The 24,699-nt window shown below is 46.4% G+C and overlaps 1 non-coding gene across 1 annotated transcript; it reads left to right on the forward strand.

Moving 5' to 3' along the window:
• Nucleotides 1–17,016: 17,016 nt before the first annotated feature.
• On the forward strand, nt 17,017–17,089 carry TRNAE-UUC. Its single transcript has one exon. It is a non-coding gene; the product is annotated as a tRNA-Glu (tRNA).
• The last annotated feature ends 7,610 nt before the right edge of the window (nt 17,090–24,699 follow it).

Here is a 24,699-nt window from a genome sequence, read left to right on the forward strand (position 1 = left end):
TCACAATTTTTGCCTTTGACAGACCCACCTGAGGAAGAGGAGATCTGCACGTCTGCAGGGGAAGAAGTAAGATGAAAGCAAAGTCTTGAGCACCTTGCGGATACCACATTGTTTAAAAGTTGTCTTAATGTGACTCTCTCCTCCTAAGGCAGGAATGCTGCTTTCCTCGGTCTTGCGTCTCCAGTGATGGACACAGTGACAGACAGAGGCGCTCGCATCAATGTGGGCTGCAAGCTGGTCATGGATACAAACATGATGGAATAAACGGGCTTGCATGGCTGATAGAGGACAAGTCCTGCAAATATATCAGGTGCCGAGCTCCCCCATCTAACCTTGTCTCTTGCCACTGATGGGAGGTGATGGGCAGTGGTGACCCGGTGGCCTAGGAGAGACAAGGGTCTAACAGAGGGGCTTAGTCTGGCCAGGGGGAGGCAGGAGAATCGGACCACAGCAGGTGACTCACCGTCCAGCCCCAGGCACTGGCATGAGCTGCCCGCTCTGGGTCGAGGAGGAAGGAAATAAGCAGCAGAAAAGAGTCGGCGGATAAGATGCACCAAGTCAACGTGCAAACCCCACCGTCCTCTAAAGCATGTTCTGTTCCCTGGATGGGCCTTCAAAGTGTGGCCCGTCTTCAAATATGGTTAAGAAGCACTCTGTCCTGTGTCTCCTTCTTGAAGATTTATGATACATATTTGCTGGATTAACTCCTCTGAAAAGTCCCACCATAAAGAAGTATGTTGCACTTTTTGAAAGATTTAATTGCGGTATCATTAGCATAGGCGCACACCTTAAGTGTTCAGGTCAATGAGTTGTAAAAGTTGAATGCATCTACCACCACCCAAAACAAGATACAAGACGCTTCCATCACCCCAGGAAGTCTCCTCGCTCCAGTCCATCCCCTCTCCTGGTCCAGCCGTAAACAGTGTCTGACTTCTCATCATTACCATAGTCTGGCTTTGCTACTTCTTAGACCTCACAAAAATCGAATCATGTTGCATGTGTTTATTTCTCTGTGTGTGGGTGGCTGGTCTGGCTTCTTTTGCTCAGTGCGAGATCTCTTACTCTCACCAAAGCTATCGTGTATATCAGCTCATCCTCTTTTTTGTAATTGCTGAGCTGCATTCCGTTGTGTATGGATAAATACATGTATCTCATGGTCTGCTTATCCACCCTCCTTTTGACAAAAGTTGGATTGTTTCCGGGCCTTGCCTATTATCAATAAGGCAGGCGTGAACATTCTCGTGCAAGTTCTTCTGTGGTCATATGCTTTCATTTTTCGTGGATAAATACTTAAGAGAGAAATGACTGGGTCACAGGGCAGATATATTTAACTTCATAAAAACTGCCAAAATGGTTCTCCAAAGTGGTTGCACCTGTTTCACTTTTTAAACTTAGTATTTCCTGCATTCACTTGACAACAGAACCCTGCACATCTATAAAATGAGCAGGTATGATTAGATAGCTTTTAAGATTTCTCCCAGCTTTACACTATGAGAATATGGCCAAGGCCTCAGAAGTGTAATTGTTTTGTCTTCTCTGTGTGTGTATATATATATATATATATATACATATATATAATTTTTTTTTTTTTTTTTTTTTGCGGTACGCGGGCCTCTCACTGCTGTGGCCTCTCCCGTTGCGGGGCACAGGCTCCGGACGCGCAGGCTCAGCGGCCACGGCTCACGGGCCCAGTCGCTCCGCGGCACGTGGGATCCTCCCGGGCCGGGGCACGAACCCGCGTCCCCCGCATCGGCAGGCGGACTCTCAACCACTGCGCCACCAGGGAAGCCCTCTGTGTATATCTTGTAGACAAAAGCAAATTAAGTGAAACCAGAAGGGCAAGAAAGACCTGAAAAGTTTGGGAGTAGGAAGACAGAAGGCAGCCTTGAGTCCAGGGGGTGGGGGAAGAGGTGCCAGCAGGCAGCCATGTGGATGGAGGCGTGAAAAAGCCAGAAGGAAGCTGAGATGCCAAAGTTAAAACGATTAAAGCAGAGACAATGGTGTACCAAGACTCCCACAGTGTTTAAGAAGTTTCTCTGCTCTGGGGACATCAATAATGACAAGATATTAATAAAACTCTCCAACATCACTTTTTCTAAAAGGGAGAAATGAGTAGACAATTTGGGGTCAAAGCAAAGATAAGGTACTGGATAATTTTATTCATTCCAACTCCGTTTATTAAGAATTTAAGCTTATAAAGACATTACTGTAGGGTATAATTCTTCACGGATCTTTCAAATTCCTGCACATCTTGAGCAGAGAAACTGACTGCCTTTTGTTCTGGACTATCTTTTGAAGGATGTTTACGTAATGACCAGCCTTGATGAAGAGAGACAGTGTCTCCCTCTGGAGCAAAATGCAGGTTTGCTCACATCCTTGTAAGATAGAGATAATGTCTATCGCTGAAGCAAAGGGCATTATATGCCTATTGCTTTTTATAAAAGATTCACTTGACAACCCAGGATTCCTCTCCTGAAATGCAACCCACTGCAGGAGCAGGTATAATCCAGCCCTCTTTGCAATGCCCTCTGGGAATTGAGGGTTGAGAGATCGGTACCCCAAACGTGCTGATAGTCTCTACCGCTATGGCTGTGAATAATAAACAGCCTTCCCTGACCCAGGAGTCTCCTGTCTTTACCGTATCCATGAAACTGTAGCCACTAACTTGTTAGCGTGCAAGTGGGGTAAAAGCTCAGTCTCTTCAAACTTCTTGACAATTATGTGTGAACTTCTTGAATGATGATAGCAGAAATCCTTCCTCCACGCTCCTCCAAAGTTTAATTTGTGAGCAAGGGGAATTAATTCTAAAATCAGGAGATTTTTAAAAAACAGAGTTCAAGAAATTTTAAATTTCTCAATACACTGTTAATTTCTAAACCTGGGCCCTGGGGCAAGTATTTTCCTGCCTGTTTTAGAAAGTTATTTTGTTGGCACCATTTGGGAAAAGATCTTCCCTTCATCCTAAGAACCAACACAGTAAAACTCTCTCAGATTCTGTATCACAAAGAAAAGAATCAAACTCAGCCTCAGCTGCCCAGCTCACTAGTGTCACCCAAGGGCAAGGGCCTCTCCTGCTTCTCCAGTTTCAGAGGCTGACTGGTTCACTGCTCCCCAGGAGGCCCTGAGGAGGGCATATTTCCTTCATGGTTTCTGAAAGGGAGAGGACAAGTGCCTGTCCACACTGCAAACAGTCAGAGAAACCTTAAACAAATCTCCAGCCAGAAAGCAGAGGGTCAGTGGCAGGGCGCCCATCCATCCAACTCGCCAGGAACGATCCCGCTTCACACGTGTTCCCCGCGTGGACAGTAAATTGGTCATCCTGGTCAAAGGATCCAGGGAGACCCTTCACCCCTCAAGTCCAAGCTCCAAGCCCACGCGTCGCCTCCTCTTACGTTGGGCACCTCACCGAATCACCTTTGGAAGCGATTGAGGGCATATGAGTGTTCCCCACACCTGCCAGCATCTTCACGTGAATTTCATCACCTCTAAAATCGTGACCTTCCCTCACCCCTTTCTATGCAGGACCAGCACGTCACCCATCTCGGGGGGCAAGCCCCGTCCCCACTTGGAAATCAGTGTTCCCCTTCATCATCAGCATTCACCCTCATCTTCCACTGTGGAACCGGATAATTTCCCGAGATTCCTTCCAGATCTGATATCTATCGTTCAGCGTTCCCCATTCACTTATTCATTCTCCTCAAAATAGGCACATCCCCCCAAATTGACAGTGACCCTTCCCCTTCTGATCCAGCCCCCTGAAGTGATCCACTTACAAGCCTATCTACCCCTGAATGGTTTCCGAGGTGTATTTCCTGTCTGTATGCCACGGAGGCAGCGTGCTGCATAAGCTCCGTAAAGGCCTACATTTCAGATCAGATGGGCTTTCCCCCTCCCTCCTCCTCGTTGCCCTCTATTCGAGGATGTGTATGTGTACACACGTGCCGTTTACTAGTGGTCCTTAATCTTCTTACGCCTGGAAGCCACGCCAGTGCGGTGTGCTTAGGGCTCTGTGCAGAACACACATTCTGTTCTACACACTGCAGTCCACACGGTGTATCGTTCTGCTCAGGCTGCCATAACAAAACGCTACAGACTGGGGGCAACTTATTTCCTCACGGTTCTAGAGACTAGAAATCCAAGATCAAGGTGCGAGCAGGGTTGGGGTCTGGTGAGACCTCTCTTCCTGGCTTGCAGACGGCTGACTTCTCCCTGTGTCCTCACATGGCCTTTCTTCTATGAGGGAGGGCGAGCCCTCTGGTGTCTCTCCCCCTTTTCATAAGGACACCTATCCTATCGAATTAGGGCCCCACACTTATGACCTATTTTAACCTTACCTCCTGCAAAGTCCCATTTCCAAATACAGTCACACGAGAGTTAGGACTTCAACGTATAAATTGGGGGAGACAGGGTTTTGTCCATAACAATAGGATAGAAAGCATATGTGAAACATTAGATAATTACAGAGTGGCAGAGCTAACAGTAAAGGTCACACTGAAGGCAGAATGCTAGCTGTTATTGGTAGAAACAAGGAACAGAGTGCAAAGGCATGGGTCCTTTTGTTTATATTTTAAATAAGCTCTTCTTTTAGCGGATGTGTGAATGTCTTGCTTACTCACCTTTAGTGGCCATTGAGAAATACAACTGCTAACTTTCTAAGCACAATACATTTCCCAAAAAGGGCAGGCTCAGTCGATATTTTCACACACTCCCACGCATGAAGAAGGGGGATATGTGACTTTAACATTAAATGCAGGGACTTCCCTGGCGGTCCAGTGGTTAAGGCTCTGCACTTCCACCGCGCGGGGCACGGGGGTTCGATCCCTGGTCGGGGAACGAAGATCCCACATGCCGAGTGGTGCAGTCAAAAAAAAAAAACATTAAATGCAAAGAGGCAGATAAGTCATTAATGGCTCTGATTTCATCTTTCCGACATTAATTGGAGATCTCTGCTTAAGAACCAATCGTTTTGAGACATTTAGGGAAATTGGAACATGGGTTGTGTCTTAGAAAACATTAGAGAATTATTGTTATTTTGTTCAATATGATCATGATATTCTGGCTACGAAAGAAAATGGAGAAACAGAGAGAAGTGTTTAGGGGTGAGAGAGAAAGAAGAGGAAGAGGAGGGGAAGGAGGAGGAGGAAAGAAAAGGAGACATATGAAGCAAATATAGGAAAATGTTGATAGTTTGAATTTGGGGAAAAAACATGAGGTTCTTTCTTTTTTTTTTTTTTTTTGTGGTACGCGGGCCTCTCACTGCTGGGGCCTCTTCCGTTGCGGAGCACAGGCTCCGGACGCGCAGGCTCAGCGGCCATGGCTCACGGGCGCAGCCGCCCCGCGGCATGTGGGATCCTCCCGGACCGGGGCACGAACCCGTGTCCCCTGCATAGGCAGGCGGACTCTCAACCACTGCGCCGCCAGGGAAGCCCCAGAACGTGAGGTTCTTTATATGACATGTCTACTTTTGTGTAAGTCTGAAAGTCTTCATTAAGAAGTGTTTTTAAAATTTTATCAGTGAACATTTACTGAATGCCTACAACAGGGGTTAAGTGGTTGCCTGCTATCAGGGGTAGATCCAAGTCTTGTGAGGCTTGAAGCTCTTACAATTTGGAGACCCCTCTTTAAGAAAAAGCATGAACACAAAATTCTCTTGGAAGGGCCTGGGTGGTGAGAGGTCTGAAAATGGGGTTTCATCAGCTTCATGGTAAATCTACCTCTGTCTGCCATGTGTTTGTGCTGGCTGGCCCAGTGATTTTTCCTCTTTTAGCCTTTTTTTCCCGTTTTTATTATGAACATTTGTAATGAAGCAAAAATTAGAGCAATGAAGACAATGATCTTTATGCACCTACCATCCTGCTTCTACAACGATCAGTCCTTGGCGAGCATCAGTTCATCCACAGTCCCATCCACCCGCCTCCACACGCACCGTGTTATTCTGAAGCAAATCTCTAGCATCATTTTATCCCTAAAACATTTCAGTATGCACCTCTAAAAGATAAGGGCTCTTTCAGAAACGTAACCACAATACCATTACCTGGAAAATAATTCCCTAAGCAAGTCGGTGTTCAAATTTCTCTAATTGTCTCAAATATTTTTTTACAGTGTGTTTGAATCAGGAAGCATATAACGTGTATTGCAACTGGTTGATTAAGTCTCTCTTAGTCTATAGGTTTGCCCTCCCAATGTTTTACTTTGCTTGCCATTTCTGTTGCAGAAACTGAGTCATTTTGTCCTGTAGGGCTTCCCACAGTCTGCATCTTGCTAACTGCATTCCTGTGGTATCATTTCACGTGTTCCCCTATCTCCTTTCTTTCCTGTAAATTGGTAGTTATATCTAGAAGCTTGATCAGATTCGGGTTTGACTTTCTGACAAGAATTCTCCTTAGATGAGTGCTTCTATAGGCAGGCACCAGATAAATTGTGTTTCTTTTAGTCAGGTGAGTAGCCACTGCTTGATCTAATGTTTGGCTTGTATTTAAACATGAGCCCCTTTGGGCAGGTGGTGGGTACCAGCCAGGGTGCTGTTCCTTTTTACCCCAGGCCCGCTTCACACTTCACAGTTTACCTGGCTTGGCTCTCAAAGGCCCTGAGCTTTCTTTCGGGAGGATTAGGGTGGCGGCTGCAGCAGACAAAGGTAAACAAGGGGCAGGCCTTGTACTAAAGGAGTTTATAGTGTGGCTGTCGTGAGCACAGGGAAGTAACAATAAAAGAAGTGTCATAAAGTGGTACAGGTAGCTCCTGCAGCGCTCCGGCTGGGGGGTACAGAGGAGTCACATACCAGGTAAGGACTGTGACCCAGACACTGGCTTCTCTAACCGAAACAGAACATTGTACCGATGACAGCTCTGTAGTCCCAGATACAAGTCGGCATCCCCCCCTCCCCGGGCTTCCTTTGCAAACCGTCCTGTCCATCCTTCTCCACTGTTTTAGGGGCCAAAGGACTCACGGCCAGGTTTCTGACTCCCTCTTCGTTGCAGGTCACGTGCTGCCTTGTGGTACGACCACCCGTTACAACGTATTTTCCAACTGTGAAGAAAGGGAAGAAGAGATCAACCATCATCTGCTGTGGGGAATGTAGGAAGAAGAATATCTATTGCACATCTACTCCCGGGCGGGCACGGGGTGTTTTCTCTGTTATGCGTATCTAATGCACACCTGAGAGGTCAGCGTCTGTGGCAAACGCTACTAGCTACTTACCCAGTATCTGCATTCACCTTCTTTCTTTCTAAGAGAATCCCAATTTTATTCACAAAGTGCCCGCTACCACTCGCTCACTAAGATGCCCTCGTAGCTGGGAGTGACCGTGTGGATGGATGCTGACCACTGGGTACTAGCTGGAAGTCAGCTGGGGATTTCTGAGACAGTTTGGGGGGCTGCCCTTCCTTCCTTTCCCTGCTTCACCTTCCTGTTTAGTGGGAGGTAGGTAGCTGTGAGAGGACACGAACGTGAGGACGAAAGCCTCACACTGAGGATCACGCAGCAGGAAGAAAAAAGCGACCTTCCTGGTGTCACCAACCCTCCCCCAGACGCCTGCCTCTGGAATTCCTGAGAGTGGAAAAAAAGAAAGCCTTACTTGGTTAAACCCCCATAGTCAGCCTTCTGTTACAAACAGCCCGAATGTAATCTATCTGACAGTGGTTATTATTATGATAATTTGACTTACGTATTAAGATACTAACGTTCAGATAGGTAAAGAAACTCAGCCAATTCGCACAGCCAGAATAAGGCATAGCTGGTATCCAGCACTTACTCCCGTCCCCTGCCACCTGATTATCAATGAATGAACATTTTGCAATTCCATGATACACTGGGCAAGCCAGAGGCTCTCTCAGTGTTTGAAAGCCAGGTGGTAAAGGCATTTTCCCTTCCCCTGGAGTCTCTGCCATTCTTCTATTCAGCACCGGACCGTCGTGTTCTTCTGCCAGTCAGTCAGACCCTAGGTTTCTGGCAATGAGGACCCTGTCCCTTTCTTTCCAGGCCGGTCTTCCTGAAAATAGACCAATGGCAGCTTCTGGAAATCCCTTCTCCCCTCAAATGCCTCCTCTACTGGACTTCACCACACTGCCCACGTTCTACCACTGGAGCATAATCAGAACACCCCTGGGAAAATAGAGCTCTCTTGCCCAGTAATTCCCCACAAGGCATTCCACAAAACCCTCGTCTCAAGCGAAGTTACTATGTATTACTGGATTTACTTAAGACTAAGATGTACAGTCTTTCACATTTTAACATCTCTGAAATCAGGATGTTTGTTATAATCGATGTACCATATAATCATCATTGATCATTTTTCTCTTTAATATCTCTGAGATCATAATGCATCTTATAGGCACTGGTGTCTTAATTTTGGAATATGGTACTTGAAAATAAAAAGGTTCCATGGTCAAATAAGTTTGGGGAACTTATTAGTAATGAATAAACTAATTCAAACAAAAGTTTTGAATGCAGACCTTCTCAGAGCCTTTAATATGCTAAAGTGCATCTCAAGAGATTTGCTAAGATTATGTGGGCATGAAATTCTCTCTTTTTTTTTTTTTGAGCACCTTATAGTACTAGTGTTATATGGAACACAACTTTTAAAACACTGCATCAAGCCATTATATTCTGGATTAATTGATCAGATTTGCTAACCAACTCTCCTCCATCAGAGAATTCTGTGAAAGTTGGTCAGAAAATATGTAATATGTAAACTGTGAAACTGTCAAGTCTGAAGCATGGCCCTTTAATGAGAGGGTCCAAGACCTCACAGAGGCACCATTCACCTGAGTCAGTCACTGGAAAACAGCAAATACCTTTTGGAGGGACTACTGGAAAGCAGGGGCTGCAATAATGCTAAGCTTTACCTACGTGACTCTTTTTATTGGCAGTCAAGCCTGCTTGCCCTCATCCAGTCCAAAGAGACAAGAGTGTGATTAGAGTCACACAACTCCTTAATGCCTGGGGACTGTGTCTGATCCCCAGAACCTTAGGACAACATCCTTGGTCTCAGAGATACATAGAATCCTGATGTGGCTCCTGCAATGCTGATATCTCAGCGCTGTAATGCTGAAGACTGAAAACATATATAATTCTGAGTACTTTTAAAATTCCCCAGGTAATTCCAGTATGCAAACACAGTCGAGGGCCATACTTTCACGGAAGGAACTGACTTGATTAAACAGAGTTTAACTATAACAGCTGGTGAAAGATGTATTTAGCTGTTGCAGTAATCTAAGCCCTCGGCGATCACAGCAAAAAGGATGGTGGAAATAGAAACGGGAGATGGAGGCAAGAAATATTTCAGAGAAAGAATCCGCAGGGAGGGGCTTAAGAATAACTCTGATTCTGAGAAGACTGAAAGAATACTGTACCACTGAAAAGCACAGGACAGTGATGGGAGGGGTGGGGAGGTCCTGGGTTTTGGAGAGAAGATCATTGCTTGAGTTTACACGTGGAGCTGTAGTTTTTAGAATGAGATCCAAGTGGAGATGTCCAGGAGGCAGTTGGAGATGGGGGCTAGGTCGCAGAGGGCAGATTATAAACTTTGAAGTCGTTTGTGCCCGGGCAATGTTTGAAGCCTTAGGAGTTTAAAGACAGTCTTTCCCACAATGTGATCCTGTTCAGGTGAGCACAAGTCCATAACTGCTGGGAGTCAGTGTGAAAGACTTGAAGTTCAAGTTCAAGTTCAATGCTGTCAACCAGCTGTGTAGCCTTGCACCAGATCCTCTACCTTCCGAGCCTCAGCTTCCTTAACTGGAAAACAGGAACAACCATACCAGCCTCCCTGGGCTGTTGCAAATATTAAACAAGGAAATCTTTGTAAAGCGCTTGGCATAATGCCTGGTGCAAAGTATGACCTTGAGCCTTGCTAGGTCTCTCTGATTCCCCTGGTCCCACCCCATGCAACGCCCACGCAGGTCACAATACAAGTCCACTTCTCTTCAGTGTCAAGAGTCAGTTCAGCAACAACAAACAATCAATTTGCACTCACCTCGATGGTATGTGAAGATCAAAGCTCGGCAGGCCAATTTAATTTTCTTCCATGATAGGTAGGCCATGTAGGTAAGGAATGAGCAGGAGATGTAATCGCTCTGTCCTGAAGTATGACCTCAGATTCCGTTGCCAATGACTTTTCATCAATGAGGTAGAAAGAAATAAGACTCTTTTCTTTCTTAAGAGCTGAATAACATCACCCAAGAAGTGGCTTATCGATGACTCAGCCTCAACCTGGAAGCATCCTGCGTGATCTCACACATGTCAGAGCTGGAGCTCATGCTGAGCATCTCTAACTTTACCCCAGTGATGTAACTGAGAACTTCCGAATTAAGATCACAGATGACACCAAGTTGTGAGGCATTAGTAAAGAGGCAGGAACAGAAGTCAAAATAGCATTAACCGAGCACAGAGTTCATAAAGAGGGTGAGTGAGGCTCAACACGAACACGTGTGACATTTTTTTTAAACAGCCTATGGAGACAAAAAAGAGGATATTATCTATTGACTAATTCACCGGATCATCACTTGTTTTATCCGGAGCTGTAGCAAGGGAAGCAAGGATGCCCAAGTGTGGCTGGGGTGTCTGGGTGCTCCCGATGCGTTTAACACATGACAGAGAAGAAAGGAGAAGACAGAAGGAAAGGGAAGGCGAGGCAGGATGAGAAAGAGACAGGGAGTGGATGATTCTAGTCGACTGGAATTCTAATTCGCTTACAGAGTGAATACGTAATTTGTGGAGCACATGGTGTGTGCAGGCCCTGCATCCGCTGCTGGGCACCTGACTTCTAAATGTTGATGGGCCTGTGATGAGTCCTGACACCTCTTCTTTCTCTCCGCACTCACCCCCTTGGCAATGTCGTCCGCTACCCAGGCTTTCCGCACCATCCGCCTGCTGATGACTCACAAATCCAGACCTCCATCCCAGACGCAGGTGACCAGTAGTCTAACTGTCCTCTCGACGGATCACAAACTTGGTCCATGGGAAGCGGGGTCTCGAGGGTTCCTTGTCCCTGCCCAAACCCCTCCTTCCCCACCCTTCCCCTACTCCACACACGGCAGCAGAGGGCCGAAACAGAGGAGCTGTCCTTGACTCCTGCATCCCATGTCCTGTTGGTTTTAATTCTTCAGAATGAGGATTAGACCCTACAGCTGAAAAGCAGCAAGTCTTGATAATCTCAGTCTAAAGATGATGGCAAACAGCTGGGCAGACACCTCCCCACTTCCTGCTCTGTGCTCCCCCCTAGCCCCGATGTCAACCTGGCAGCCTAGGGAAGGAGCCACGGCGTCCGGGGTGTGCTGTCTCTGGAGCGGCAGCTGCAGTGTCGAGGAGGACAGGTTACCATGGGGGAAGCGAGGAGATGGATCCGCAGGTGATATGGGAGGCTCTGAGACAGATGTCAGTGAACTTTCTCTGTGAAGGGCCAGATGAAATACTGTAGGATTTGCTGGGCATACAGAGTGGTGTCCGTCCCAGCTGCTCAACACGGCCATTTCAGTGAAAGCAGCCACAGGCGTAATGAAGGAGACACACGCGAAGGAGCAAGGCTGTGTTCTAATAGAGCTATTTATGGACACAAGCTTCCATTTCCTATGATTTTCGCACATCACAAAACAGTATTCTTCTTCTGATTTTTTCCCAACCACTTCAAAGTTTAAAACAAACAAACAGAAAAAAAAACTTATCGCACAGGCTCTGTGAAAACAGGCGGCGGGCCAGTTGTGGGCCCTGGTCTGTAGTTTGCCGACCCTTAATCCAAGAGAGTCTTGCAGACCCTGGTGCGCCTGGTCCCCAGTAGACACCTGATGAGCCACAGGGCTTCCCGCCCAACCCACAGAGAAGCAGAGCACAGCGGGGAATTTGTCCTCCGGAGGCTGAGGACACACGTGGCGTAAGGCAAGGACCTGCTTCCTCACTGCGGCTCTGACGGCAGGACCCTTGGGGAAGCTGCCCTGGCCCCAGGAGGAATAGGACTGATTTGTACTTGTAACTCTCTCTCAAAGAAAAACCCCCGGCTCTTAAACTCCAGCTGTCTCTGCAGTAAATGTAAACTGTAGCAACATGGCTGCAGGTGATTTATGGGAACTTCTGCACAGATTTTTGCAATTAAAAATTTTCCACTATTGTTGGTGTAACACACACAAAAAAGAAGTTATTCGCATGAAAACAGGTTGAGCACTGATACCAGTTAACAAGGGAGGCTGCAGAATGTCTACCCCGGGATCTTTAAAACTCTGATCAACAACCATCTGTTTTGGAGGTTTAAGGAGAGCCCAGCCCGCCTTAAGGGGCTGGGGGGGATAACCGCTCCCGGGTTTCCTCCATCTCCATAATTCCAGGGTACAAAAGGAGCCAGAGGCCCACAGGGAAGAGTGGTTAGAAAGAGTAGCTCTTCTTTCCTTTTCTCCAACAACAGAAACAGTGAAGATTAACTCCCCAAATCCCTGTGTAACACTGAATACCCAGCAGAAGAAGTTTCCTTTGAAATTGCATCTGTCTGCGTCAGAGGTCCACAAAGCCTGTATTTTAATGCCGAAATAACTCCAGTTATTTGAGCTGCTGTTACTGCTGAAAGATTTTTGAAGAGGAAGAAGAAAAAGGGTTCTCAAGATGACAAGGAATTTGTCGGAAAGGACTCGGTACAAACAAGGTGCTGATTTTTTTCCCTACAAAAGGGGTGGGTACAGTTGAGAAATTGTCCCCGTCCCCGAAGAGAGACAGATGGACCTTTTCAGGTCACAGATTTCTCTGCATCGGGTGGCCACTGAGTCTCTCTGCTGAGTGTCTGTAAGTCAGGCCATTCTCTCTCCACCTTCTGAGCTTTCCCTGGTGCTAGAGATGCTGCAAATCCAGATGTGATTGGCAAACGGTCTTGACATCACAGAGAGCAAACTGCAGTGCTGCTTGCTCTTCTGGGGCTGATTTCAAACCACTGCGTTAACAAGAGCCGGCACTGAGTCCCCCACACACCCCAAATTAGACTGTATAATCCATTTTTTTAAAATAACGCAGGGATAGATACGATGTAAGGTTTTCCGAAATTTCTTTCTGTCCGTCACCTTTTCATGATCAGTTTTGCTGCCGCGGTACACAGCAGAAGGTTGGCAGTTTTGTGGTATTTTTTATACTATGTCATCATCAGTCAAAGTGTCCAGATAAATCACTTAACAGGGAGGCTGTAGAGACACTGCTGAGTTAGCTCCATAACCATGCAGCTGAGATAAGAGTCTGCACTCACTCACTCCCTTCTGTCCTGGACAGAATCGTGTGGTTTACATTTGCCAGAAATAGATGTGCAAGTATTTCCTCTTGGCTGGACTTCCTTCTCTCTACTGTAGTATCAATAATTATGAAAAGATGAATACAGAAGAGCAGCATCGCTTTTGATAATCATCGCCCCTCATCAAGCCCCTACCGCGGACCTGCCTCCAGAATACAGCCTCCCCTCCCACCCCCCACATCTGCACAAGTAGGCATTATTCATCCATTTTTACAGCCACGTAAACCAACCTGCAGGAAGTTAACTTGTCTGGACTCATATTTCTGGTATGAAGTGGAGCCTGGCTTCCAGCCGAGCTCTGCTGGCCGGCAGCGCCTCGCTCTTTCCAATATTCAGCAAAGCCTCCCTAAGTAACATATTTGATTGACTCAGCACTTTCCATGACTGTCCCTCTAGCACATTCACTTACCTCTTTCCATGAACCTCTTCCCACCTCTTTCAAAACTGTTACTTTTCCTTGTAATCGCACAACGATGACTTTAAAGAAAAATTCCAAACGTGGGGTACCACTCTCTCTCACAACTATTTTCAGTTTCTATGCTTTTTTCCAGTCTTTGCCTGGAAAGACTTAACTAGTGTATCGTTTTAAATACGAAAAATGTATAACCTTCTTTTGCATCTAACATTATATCATGAATACATTCCCATGTTTCTACATAGTTGTTATAATTGCTAATTTAACGACTGCATAATATTCCGTCAAGTTGATAGATCCCAATTTCTTAAGCCATTTCTCAAACCATTTCTCCTCTGCTGAGTTGTTTATAATGTTTCCCTACTATAAGTCATGTTACAATAAACGGTTTTCAAGTATATACCCTTTTTCCTTTCAGTGAGATTTTTCTTTAGGCTAAATTCCCAAAAGCACAATTACCGGACCAAAGGGTTTGAATATGTCATGTTTGGCTGTCCTCCGTACGTCCCGAACGCACACGTATGAGTCCCAGCATTGCCCTCCTCACCTTCTAAGCGTAGCTGGGGACAGACATTCAGCCCATCGCTTCACTCCCCTCGCCCTTGACAAGGCATCGGGCTGGGGTGGGGCCTGCTCAGACTCATGGATGCGGACAATTTCGGGATGTAAGTGAGTTAGACTTCTCCTGAAATCCTTGTGTTACCCATTCAGATACCAGGCCAGAAAGATAAAAACAGTTGCTCAGTGCTGGCAAGGGTATGAAGAATTCGACACATGAATAAGCTATAAAGTGGTAGATCTCTCTGGAAGGCAATTTGGCGATATGTAGGAAAAGCTCTAAAAATGTATAAGTGTTCAAGCCAGCCATTCTACTTTAATAATTTAATCCCACAGGGGAAAAGTCAAGGAGAGGTACAAATATTTAGCTACAAACATATTCCTTATAGCATTTCGTATAAGAGCAAAAGTAGAAACACATTTATGTCCAACAAAAAGAACTGGCTAGGGGCTTTCCTGGTGGCGCAGTGGTTGAGAGTCTGCCTGCCGATGCAGGGGACACGGGTCCGTGCCCCGGTCTGGGAGGATCCCACATGCCGCGGAGCGGCTGGGCCCGTGAGCCATGGCCGCTGAGCCTGCGCGTCCGGAGCCTCTGCTCCGCAGCGGGAGAGGCCACAACGGTGAGAGGCCCGCGTACCGCAAAAAAAAAGAACTGGCTTAAAAAATTATGGTATCTGTATAATGGAGTGCTATGCAGTCATTTTAGATTATAATTGTAGGGACTTCCCTGGCGGTCCAGTGGTAAAGAATCCACCTTCCAATTCAAGGGATACAGCTTCCATCCCTGGTCAGGAAACTAAGATCCCACACGCCATGGGGCAACTAAGCCCGCAAGCCACAACTACTGAGCCTGGGTGCCTCAACTAGAGAGCCCGCATGCCACAAACTACAGAGCACACGTGGTCTGGAGCTCATGTGCCACAACTAGAGCGAGAAAAACCCATGCGCCACAACTAGAGAGAAGCCCGCGCGCCACAACAAAAGATCCTCCACACCTCAATGAAGATCCCACCTGCCGCAACTAAGACCTGATGCAGCCATAAAAATAAATAAGTGAAAATAAATAAATTCCCTTTCTTTAAAAAAAATGTATAATTGTAGATGACCTAATAGGTTAATGACATAAACACAGGTTCACAATATATTTAATGAAAAAACGAGTCACAAACTAGCACTTATTATATTCTCTATTTGTGTAAAATGTATAGAGATAGAAATAGTTATAGAAATGCTTCAATTATTAACAGCATTTATTGGATATACCTGCATATTGGAATTACGGGTGCTTAATGGTCTTGCTTTTAAAGAATTTTTATACCACATATATTATTGCTTTTGTAATAAGAAATAAAGTTTATTTTTTCTTATTTATACCCATTTCTAAAGCCTACATGTGCACAAAAATTCTTTTCATACTCCTCCCAGTTGGGACAGGGACAAGAAGAACTGTCTGTGTCATCCTGTAGATTCTGTGTGTACTTCCTCATCCACGTGTCCAAACATCCAGGGGATAACAAAGGTGTAACAATGACAGCAAAGGAAATGAGGATGCCTCGACCCCTACAATCGGGGACCTGGACATCTCTCCCTGCAGAAGGAGGGAGGAACTCCTTGAGAAAATAAGGGTAGCAGGAATAAATACTGTCTCCCCTCGCTGTATTAATTATCCAATTCTTGCACAGCGAATCACCCCCAGACTCAGGAACTTAAAACAACAGACGTGTATGATCTCTCACAGTTTCTGAGAGTCAGGAATCTGGGAGTGAGCTCACAGAGTGGCTGACTCAGGCCCCTCACGAGACTGTAGTCAAGCCAGGACCGCCGTCATCGCGAGGCTCGACTGGGGCTGGAGGAGCCACGCTGCAGGGCACCACACAGTTGTTATGAGACCGGCTGGGACCTGGGACCTGGGGCCCTTTGCGGCAGTGCCGCAATACTTGCACCCGGACAAAGGTCTCCTTGAGCAACAAAATGCAAAGAAACTATCAGAGGCTAAAACTAACTGCGTGCAAGGCAGTTAGGGCAAGTTACGGACAACAAGATACAAAGAGACCAAAAATCCAACCGCCACTCCTGAGGAGCCAGGAGCAAACGCAGGGGGCTGCGCATGCCCCCTGCACACACCGCCACCGAAAGGGTGGGCAGACCCCCTAAGCCAGCCCTCCGGCCCAAGCCCTGGACCCGCCCCTCCCCTCCCCCCATGCCGTCCCCTTGGGGAGCAGGCAAGCAAGGAAACCTGTGGCTTGTTCTCGCTCCCCCCTGCTGCAGCAGGGGCCCCGATAAAGTCCTGCCTGAATTTCTTGTCTGGCCTCTGATCAATTTCTATTGATTAAGGAGGCCAAGAACCCTGGTCAGTAACAGCTGGGGACCTCAGCTCCTCACTGGCTCTTAGCTACAAGCCTCATTTCCTTGCCTCACGCACCTCTCCGTACACGGTGTGTCCTCGTGACATGACAGCCGGCTTCCTGAACGAGGGATTCAGGAGAGAGTGAGCGAGAAAGCACTTGACATGGAAGCTGCAGTGTGTTTTAAAACCTAATCTTGGAAATAAACTCCAGTCACTTCTGTATCCTATTGGTCACACAGACCAACTCTGATATACTGTGGGAGGGACCAGGCAGGAGTGTGAACAACGGGAAGGGTCTTCTTGGAGGCTGCCTACCACACTCCCCAACCCAAGTGCTACATCACTGAAACCCCCTCAGCCAGAGAACTGGGGGCTCAGAAACTAAAAGCCACCTAGAAGAAGTAAAGTTGGGGGACCATGGTTAAAAATGAATCTACAGGGAATTCCCTGGTGGTCCAGTGGTTAAGACTCGGCACTTTCAATGCAGTGGTCCCGGGTTCGATCCCTGGCTGGGGAACTAAGATCCCACAAGCTGCGCGGCATGGCCAAAAAATAAAATAAAATAAAATAAAACAAGATGAGATAAGATAAAATTAAATTAAAATCTACAAAATTCTAATAGGTAATTTTTACTTTCATTGAATAAAACACTAGACAATATAGTATACAAAGAGCTTATCAAGGGCACATTAAAAGTAATGGGTGCTGTACAATTAATTTCCATTTCACTATGCTTCGCTTACTAGAATCTTTTGCAGATTCCCTTGCCAGCAATTTTAAGGAGATTCTTACAAATTTATATTGCTTCGTTGGATACAGATACTATGTACACCAAGAAGGCCTTTTCTGTGTCTGGTCCTTGGTGCAATGTGAGTGCCTCTCTCATTGATTTGCTCTGAGTCTTGCTTTGGCTCTAGTCCTAAAGGCACAACTTTGGCCAAATGCAGTTTACTATTCAGTTACATGAAGGTGAGAATGATTACATTCCCTCAAGGCTTAACATCAGGGTTATAAAGCCTCAACATCACCCTTACCTACTTCATGCCAAAGCCAGAGCACAGAGGCCTCTCACCTCCCTTAGCTCCTGGGCTGGCACCCCTGTAGGGCAGGCTGTGCCCTTTGTCTGCACTGCTCCCCACACCTGGCCCAGGGCTGCACTGCCTCAGTCTCTACTGCCAGGGCTTCCTCTTCACCTCCTTTTCCCTTCCTGGCTTCCAACCCGTTTTTTAAATTATTGCCAACAAGAATGACTGACAATCTGCTTATACTCTGCCCTGAATTTTGGAAGGTAACCAGAGGTATCAAGTGGAGGGAAGAATGGAATTTTAGGAAGAAGAATTAGTGTGACCTTTATAGTCATCTAGTGACTTGACTGTAAGGTTGCTTTATACCCTCAGGGCTTACAGCAGAGTATTTACTAGACTTGTTAATAAAGGTACACATGAATGAAGAGTTGGAGAAGGAAAAATTTCAGCCTTCTAAATTTATCTGGCCGAATGAAAGGCTGACTACTCTATTATGTTCCCCCAAACCTCACCCTATCAAAAAAGAGGCCGGCCTGTGAAATTCTGGCCAATGGGCCATCGTATCTTTGTACTGTTAGTACCATGGCTTTTCTCTTGCCTCTTGAGGTCAGAAGACAAAGTCATGCATATGGACTCTTAAGCTGAGCATACAGCGTATTTGCATTAGGAGTCTTGAGCCAAGTAACAAGAGATGGAGAAGAATCTTATGGATGAGACGTGGAATGTGTCTAGAAGTAGAAGGAGGGTGGTACTGTGAGGAAAGTTTACCTGCTTGCAGGTTTGACAGAGATTGGGGTAAATCCAAAGGGGTAAATATGGTAATGTCTAGCAAGGGGATAGCAGGGGCTTAAACACTGGTGTTGGTCAGGCTCTCGCAGGGGCCAAGTGACAAACTGAACTTACACTAGCTTAGATAAGGGAGGCAGGGACTCAGAGGCAAGGATTTTAATTCCGTAGTAATTCTTTCTCCCCGTTTTGTCTCTGCTTTTTTGTGTGTGGACTTCATTCTCTCCTCCTACAGAGACCTTTCTTCACACAGCAGTGGATATGGGAGCCCACCTCACTGGGTTCCCAGTCAAATGACCCTTTGACCAGAGAAGGAAGGGTTCTTCTTCTGGGTCCAGCTCAGTATACCCTGAGTTGGGACTCTGTTGGGTGACAGGTCCATCTCTACACCAATCACTGTAGCCAAGAAGCTGGCTGTGTTTCCTTCAACCCTGTAAGCTTCACTTTCCTCGTGTGTAAAGGAGGGATAATATTAACACCAGCCACAACTTGCTATTGTGAAGATTAAACGGGTTTAAATGAGATAGCACATGTAAAGCGCTCAGTTCCACACGTGGCGCACAGTAAACGCTCAAACAGTCTATTGTCTCTTTTGGCAGTTGTTAGTGCCCTGTGATCTGCGCAGTCTGGAGACCAAACCACAGTATCTGCTCTTCTACTTGCTACCCAAATGGCACAGCCTTCTGCTCTTGCCAACCTGCCCCTATTCCTACAGCCAGACCAGAGTAATGCTGAATAATATACATAACATACTATAGAATCATGCATGTAGGAAGGTGTGAGAGGGTCAACAAAGGTCAAAACCAGAATCATACAATTTAGACTTAAAAGAACTTTTTGATATTTCAGAGAACAAAACTTGCACCCTTACTTATAGAGGCAGAAAACATAAATTAGTGCCTAAGATCCTGTTATGAAATGACAGCATACTGGATTTGCAGGCTGACGAGCCAGTCTCAGCTATTGTTGATTTGCTTCAAGGCCTCTGTTTCTTGCTTCTGTAAAATGGGGAGAATGCTATTCCCCTTCAACTCCCACACCGGGATGTGGTGAGACTTAATGAGGCACTTTGGGTAAAATGCTTTGAGCTTAGCTAATGAAACCCTCCGTGCAGTCACTCAATGCTATTACATGGTCCTGTGTGTCTGGAGTGAGAAGTTGGTTGGCACTACTTCAGAGACCTGCTAAGAAACACAGATACACTAAACCGTCTTTTTAAAAACGGAGATTAAATCAAAACAGAAAGTTTGGCCCAGTTACTGCCTTGTCCTAGTAGGACCTCCTGCCCGATCTCGTTGACAGCCCTTTCCCCTGAGTACCACCTGTACTGATTACGTACCCTCTCCTCATTGTAACTCCTCTATTTACTCTCAGGTCAAGCATCATCCATTCCACGGAGGCGTCATCCTTCCCTCACCACAGTTGGAGATTTATAGTTAGATAATGTGAATTTTGGATGAATTACCATTGTGTTAACATCATATGAGTTATATGTCAATCATATCTCAATAAAACTGGGGGGAAACCCCAATATAGGAGGAAAGATAATTGTATGCTACAGAGCAGCAAATTGAAAACAGTTTATTTAATTAAAGTACAGTTGAGTTACAATATTGCATTAGTTTCAGGTGTACAGCACAGTGATTCAGTATTTTTGCAGATTATATTCCATTACAGGTTATTACAAGATAATAGGTGTAACTCCCTGTGCTATACAGTATATCCATGTTGCTTACATAGTTTATATATAGTAGTTTGTTAATCCCATTCCCCTAATTTGACCATCCTCCCTTCTCTCTCCCCTTTGGTAACCACTAGTTTGTTTTCTGTATCTGTGAGTCTGTTTCTGTTTTGCATATACACTCATTTGTATTAATTTTTAGATTCCACATGTAAGTGATATCATGTAGTATTTGTCTCTCTCTGTCTGACTTATTTCACTAAGCATAATATTCTCTAGGTCCATCCATGTTGCTGCAATTGGCATTATTTCATGCTTTTTTGTGGTTGAGTAATATTCCATTCTGTATACATACCACATCTTCTTAATCCAATCATCTGTTGATGGGACTTTGGTTGCTTCCATGTCTTGGCTACTGTAAATAGTGCTGCTATGAACACTGGGGTGCATGTATCTTTTTGAATTAGTGTTTTCATTTGAAAAACAGTTTTTCCATAATGTACTGGAATGACAGTTAAACTGTTAAAAAGGCATTAACCCAGTGGTATGCTGGGGCCAGCTGATACTGACTTGTGAGAACTGATTGTTAAATTTTTAGGAATTTTTTGAACCAGTTGTTAAATACAGTTATTTTTGAAGCTAAATTATATAAGCTTACAATTTTAAAAATTACATTGAAAACAAAGCTAATAATTTCTCAAAACTTATCACTTCATAGTAATTTTACGATTATATATTCTCTTGAGGTTTTGTATAGCTAGTGTTTATGTCTATCGTATCTGTAATGATGTGCTTCTCTGTATTTCTTCCCATCTGCCTGTTCAGTGATATCCTCTTGGTTGCCTGAAATAGCCAGAGTAGGAGCATTTACACCGCAGAAACTGGACTGCTACAAATCAGGGCTCCCCCTCCCCCCAGGAGCCACTTGTCAAACATTGACCAACACACCTTGTCTAGCCCCATAAGGACAAAGAGAGAACAGGAATGGAGACAACAGGAGACAAAACAATGTCAACGATATTCTGGAAACTAGACAAGCAGATGAACGAGAGTTAATTAATTTAGCAGAGAAGATACAGCCAAAACCCAAGCCCATAGGGAGGGAGCCTGGAAGAAGCAAGCCAGCTTCCACAGAGCCTTAGAAAGAAACAGAAATTGGTTCCCTTTGTGCAGAATATAGGTGCGGGTGCACTGAAAACAAATGTGTTGAAAATTTGTGCAAGGAACGAGGAGACTCCCTATTTCTTCCCACAGACCTGTGCAGCCAGGCCATGCCCCTGCCCAGCCCTGGGAGAAAAGGTTGAATCAGAGATCATCTGGACAGTGGGCACAGCTGGGAGCTGGCATGTGACCCGCTGCTGAAACAGGATTAAATGACAGTCTGTATTTTGGATTATAACACCCTGCAGTCTCTTCCCCTCTCTTGGCTCCCAGAATGCTGGCAGTGAGGCTTATACCCCACAGGCAGATCAGATGATTCATCTCTAGGGAAGCTGGCAAGTCCAAGAGAAAAGACTTACAGACACTGGCCTAGCAGGATCCCCTAATGAAACATCCAGGTTGCTGCAGAATCACCAACCCGGAGCCCACTGGTTCATAAACTTCGCCCAGGCACACGTCCCCTTACTGTGAGCACTAAATCACCAGACATTGGCAGGAAGCCTCTAACATGAAGAAAAATTATCTGCAGAGTCAAATTCTATATCCAGACAAGCTATCAAGTGCAACAGTCGAATAAAGACACTTACAAGGTCCCCAGACATTTACCTGCCATGAACCCTTTCTCAGGAATCTACTGAAGGATGTGCTTCAACAAAACAAAGAATTACCTAAGAAAGAAGAGAGAAGCCCCAGGAAACAGAGGATCCAACATAGGAGAGAAGGAAAGAGGATTCCCAGGATGATGCTAAAGGGAAGCTCTGAGCTGGTAACTGCAGTGGGCCAAGGGGGAACCAGCCCCGAGTTTGGAGAAGGAAGACATCCCCACAGGGAGGGAAACACAACTGAGAGATTACTAATCAGTGTTCATCACGCCAAGGAGCGTCTGGGGATGCATTACTCATAAACACCCAAAGAACTACACAGTTAAATAGATAAGGCAATTATTAACTCGGGGGGGGGGGGGCGCGGGGAGATGTACAAGAACCAAAATGTAATTATAGCGCACGATGTAGACAGTCAAAATAATGCAAATACTGAGAGTGATTTAATCAAAAATTGTGCCGTCCCATAATTTATAATATCCTAACATGCACATACTTCTCACATTTTAACGTCTTGGAAGTCAGACTGCACCTCATGGTCAATGTGATAAGAAAGTATTGTTTCTAAGTTTAACTGGGAGCATGTTCATGCTTTTGTAGTGACTCATAAATAATGGTACATCTTATAATGGATGGCATCTAAGATGGGAAGAGAACTCTATGGGGAAGTGAGGGAGAAGTATGAACACCTGTGTCTAGGAGGGGGGACGAAAGCTAAACCCTCATCTTCCACAGCAATGTCAGTAGAACATTTCTAAAATTATGAAAGTAAAGATGCAGTTTTATAAACATATTGTTTAGAACGACTGCTGCCAATACCAGGAGTACCACTAAAAGCACAGCCAGCCGTTGGCTCTGGGGAACAGTAACTGGAGGTAAGAATGGGTGAGGCAGGAAGCACTGGGTTGTGATGTTTCTATAAGCCTCATACACATGTGAATTTTAAAACTATATACATTAGAAGAAAAAGTAATATGTATAGAAATAAGAATAAAACGCAGCGCTCCATTTCAAGCCTCGCCAGAAGTTTTCAGACCGTGAAAATGAAGACGGATCTTTACGGTCTCCTCTTTCAGGACAAGGCGTCTAACCACCCCCGGGCCCCATCCCAGGCTGGTCTCAGGAAGGGAGGCTCCCGGGTGACATGCACATTGTCTCACACGCCACCTCTCGCCTCCCATCTCAGGAAACTCTGGCTGCCTGATTTTTCACTCTCAGATGAGATAGCCGGTCTTCCGAGAAAGTGGAAACTGCAGGGCATACGACACATTTTCCAAATGCTCCCGTTCCCCAGAGCCCTTGAGACTGAGAAAGGAAGCTGTCGGTTTGGCAGGTGTGGAGGCCCCTTCCCGCAGACATCTGTCAGTGGCTCTGGAAGCGTGGGCCCCTCCTCTTCACAGAGACAAAACCCTGGATTCCTGCTGAGATGAGGCACCAGCTGCACGTCAGCCTGGAAGGAGAGGGTGAGGAAACAAGAGAAAGATCCCTCCCGGTAAAGCAAAAGCTGCCGGCTCCTCGAGTGTCAGCCACACGCACACGAGTCCCACAGGCCAGGAGGCACCCAGCTGCTCCCCAGGACATCCGGGCACTGCCCGAATCTGCGCGGGGGGTGGGGGCGGGAAACAAACATCTGCGATTCTGCCAGGGAACGGGGTGAGGCCACCGACGCTGGGAGTGATTTGGAATAAGCGCCCAGGGAGCTCGAGGCGGCGGTCAGGCATTCGGGGCCAGCGTCTCTGATGCGGGGCCCCCCAGACCGACATTCCGCTGCTGTGAGACGCTGCGGCCACACCACGCGTTCGTGTGCAAACACTTCACACCGGTCGGTAAACAGCCGCAGCCCGCTCGCCCGACACCTCCCGCCACCGCACAGCCAGCCGGCGGGGAACACACGGCCCAGCAGAGGGCCTCCAGGAGCTGGCGCGGAGGCCCCCCGCGGACGGCTGCTCTGGTTGGTCGGGCTGGCGTGTTAAATATTTTAAATCTCTCCCTCTGTAACTAGATCTATCAGTGAGAGGCCAGAAAGCTGACTTCCTGCAGAAACCCCTCCACCTTCCTCTCCCCGCCTCCTTTCTCCCTAGCCCAGCGTCTGCCAGTTTAGGACACCGGGGAGTATCTTTTGCAGTAAAAATGTCTTTTTCTACGTTCAAGAAGAGACGCCCTCTTCTCATTCCCTGGGGGACCCTGATACTCCAGACTGCAAGGAAATTTTCCTATGTGCCTCTTCCTTCTGCTTCCCTAACTTGTTTATCCTGATGAAATTAGGTTAAAATGGCCAGGGGCAGCGTCCTAAAAGGGGAAGATAAAGTTAGTAGAGGCCAATGTGCAGCCTCAGGGGCGCGTGCCGACTGGGAAGAAAACAGCCAAGGCCCGGGGGGGTGTGCACAGCCCAGCCGGGCTTGCTGGAGGCCTCTGGGTACCACACGTTTTCGTCCTGGCTGCCAGGGGCCCTCTTTCCCTTCACCTTCCCCCCTCTCTCAGCCACCATTTTCCATTTCCATCACGTGAAAGAAAGGGATCCCCCTGAGCCCTGGGCAGGGCCCAGGTCACAGATCTGAGGATTTCCCTAAGGATGCTCTGGGCTTCTTGTGCAGCCATGGGAAGGGAGCTGCTCTTTCCGCAGAGTGGAGGTTTAACAGCTGTCTTACCCTTGGGTGGAGGCAGGCTCAGGTCTTGCCAGCAGAGCCAAAGACAAGGCCCCCAGCTCTCCTGGCTCAGGGAGGGCTAGGTACCCAAGGGCACCCCACAAATGGCCTTTGGCCCTCACGGATGTGCACTGTGATATGGGGAACAGTTCAATCTGTTTCTTCTAACTCTATAGAAAACTTTCTCAATCTGTCAAAATTATAAGACTTGGACAATTTAGCAAATG

This window comes from Phocoena sinus, chromosome 18, assembly GCF_008692025.1.
Source record: "Phocoena sinus isolate mPhoSin1 chromosome 18, mPhoSin1.pri, whole genome shotgun sequence".
In the NCBI taxonomy this organism is placed as follows: Eukaryota; Metazoa; Chordata; class Mammalia; order Artiodactyla; family Phocoenidae; genus Phocoena; species Phocoena sinus.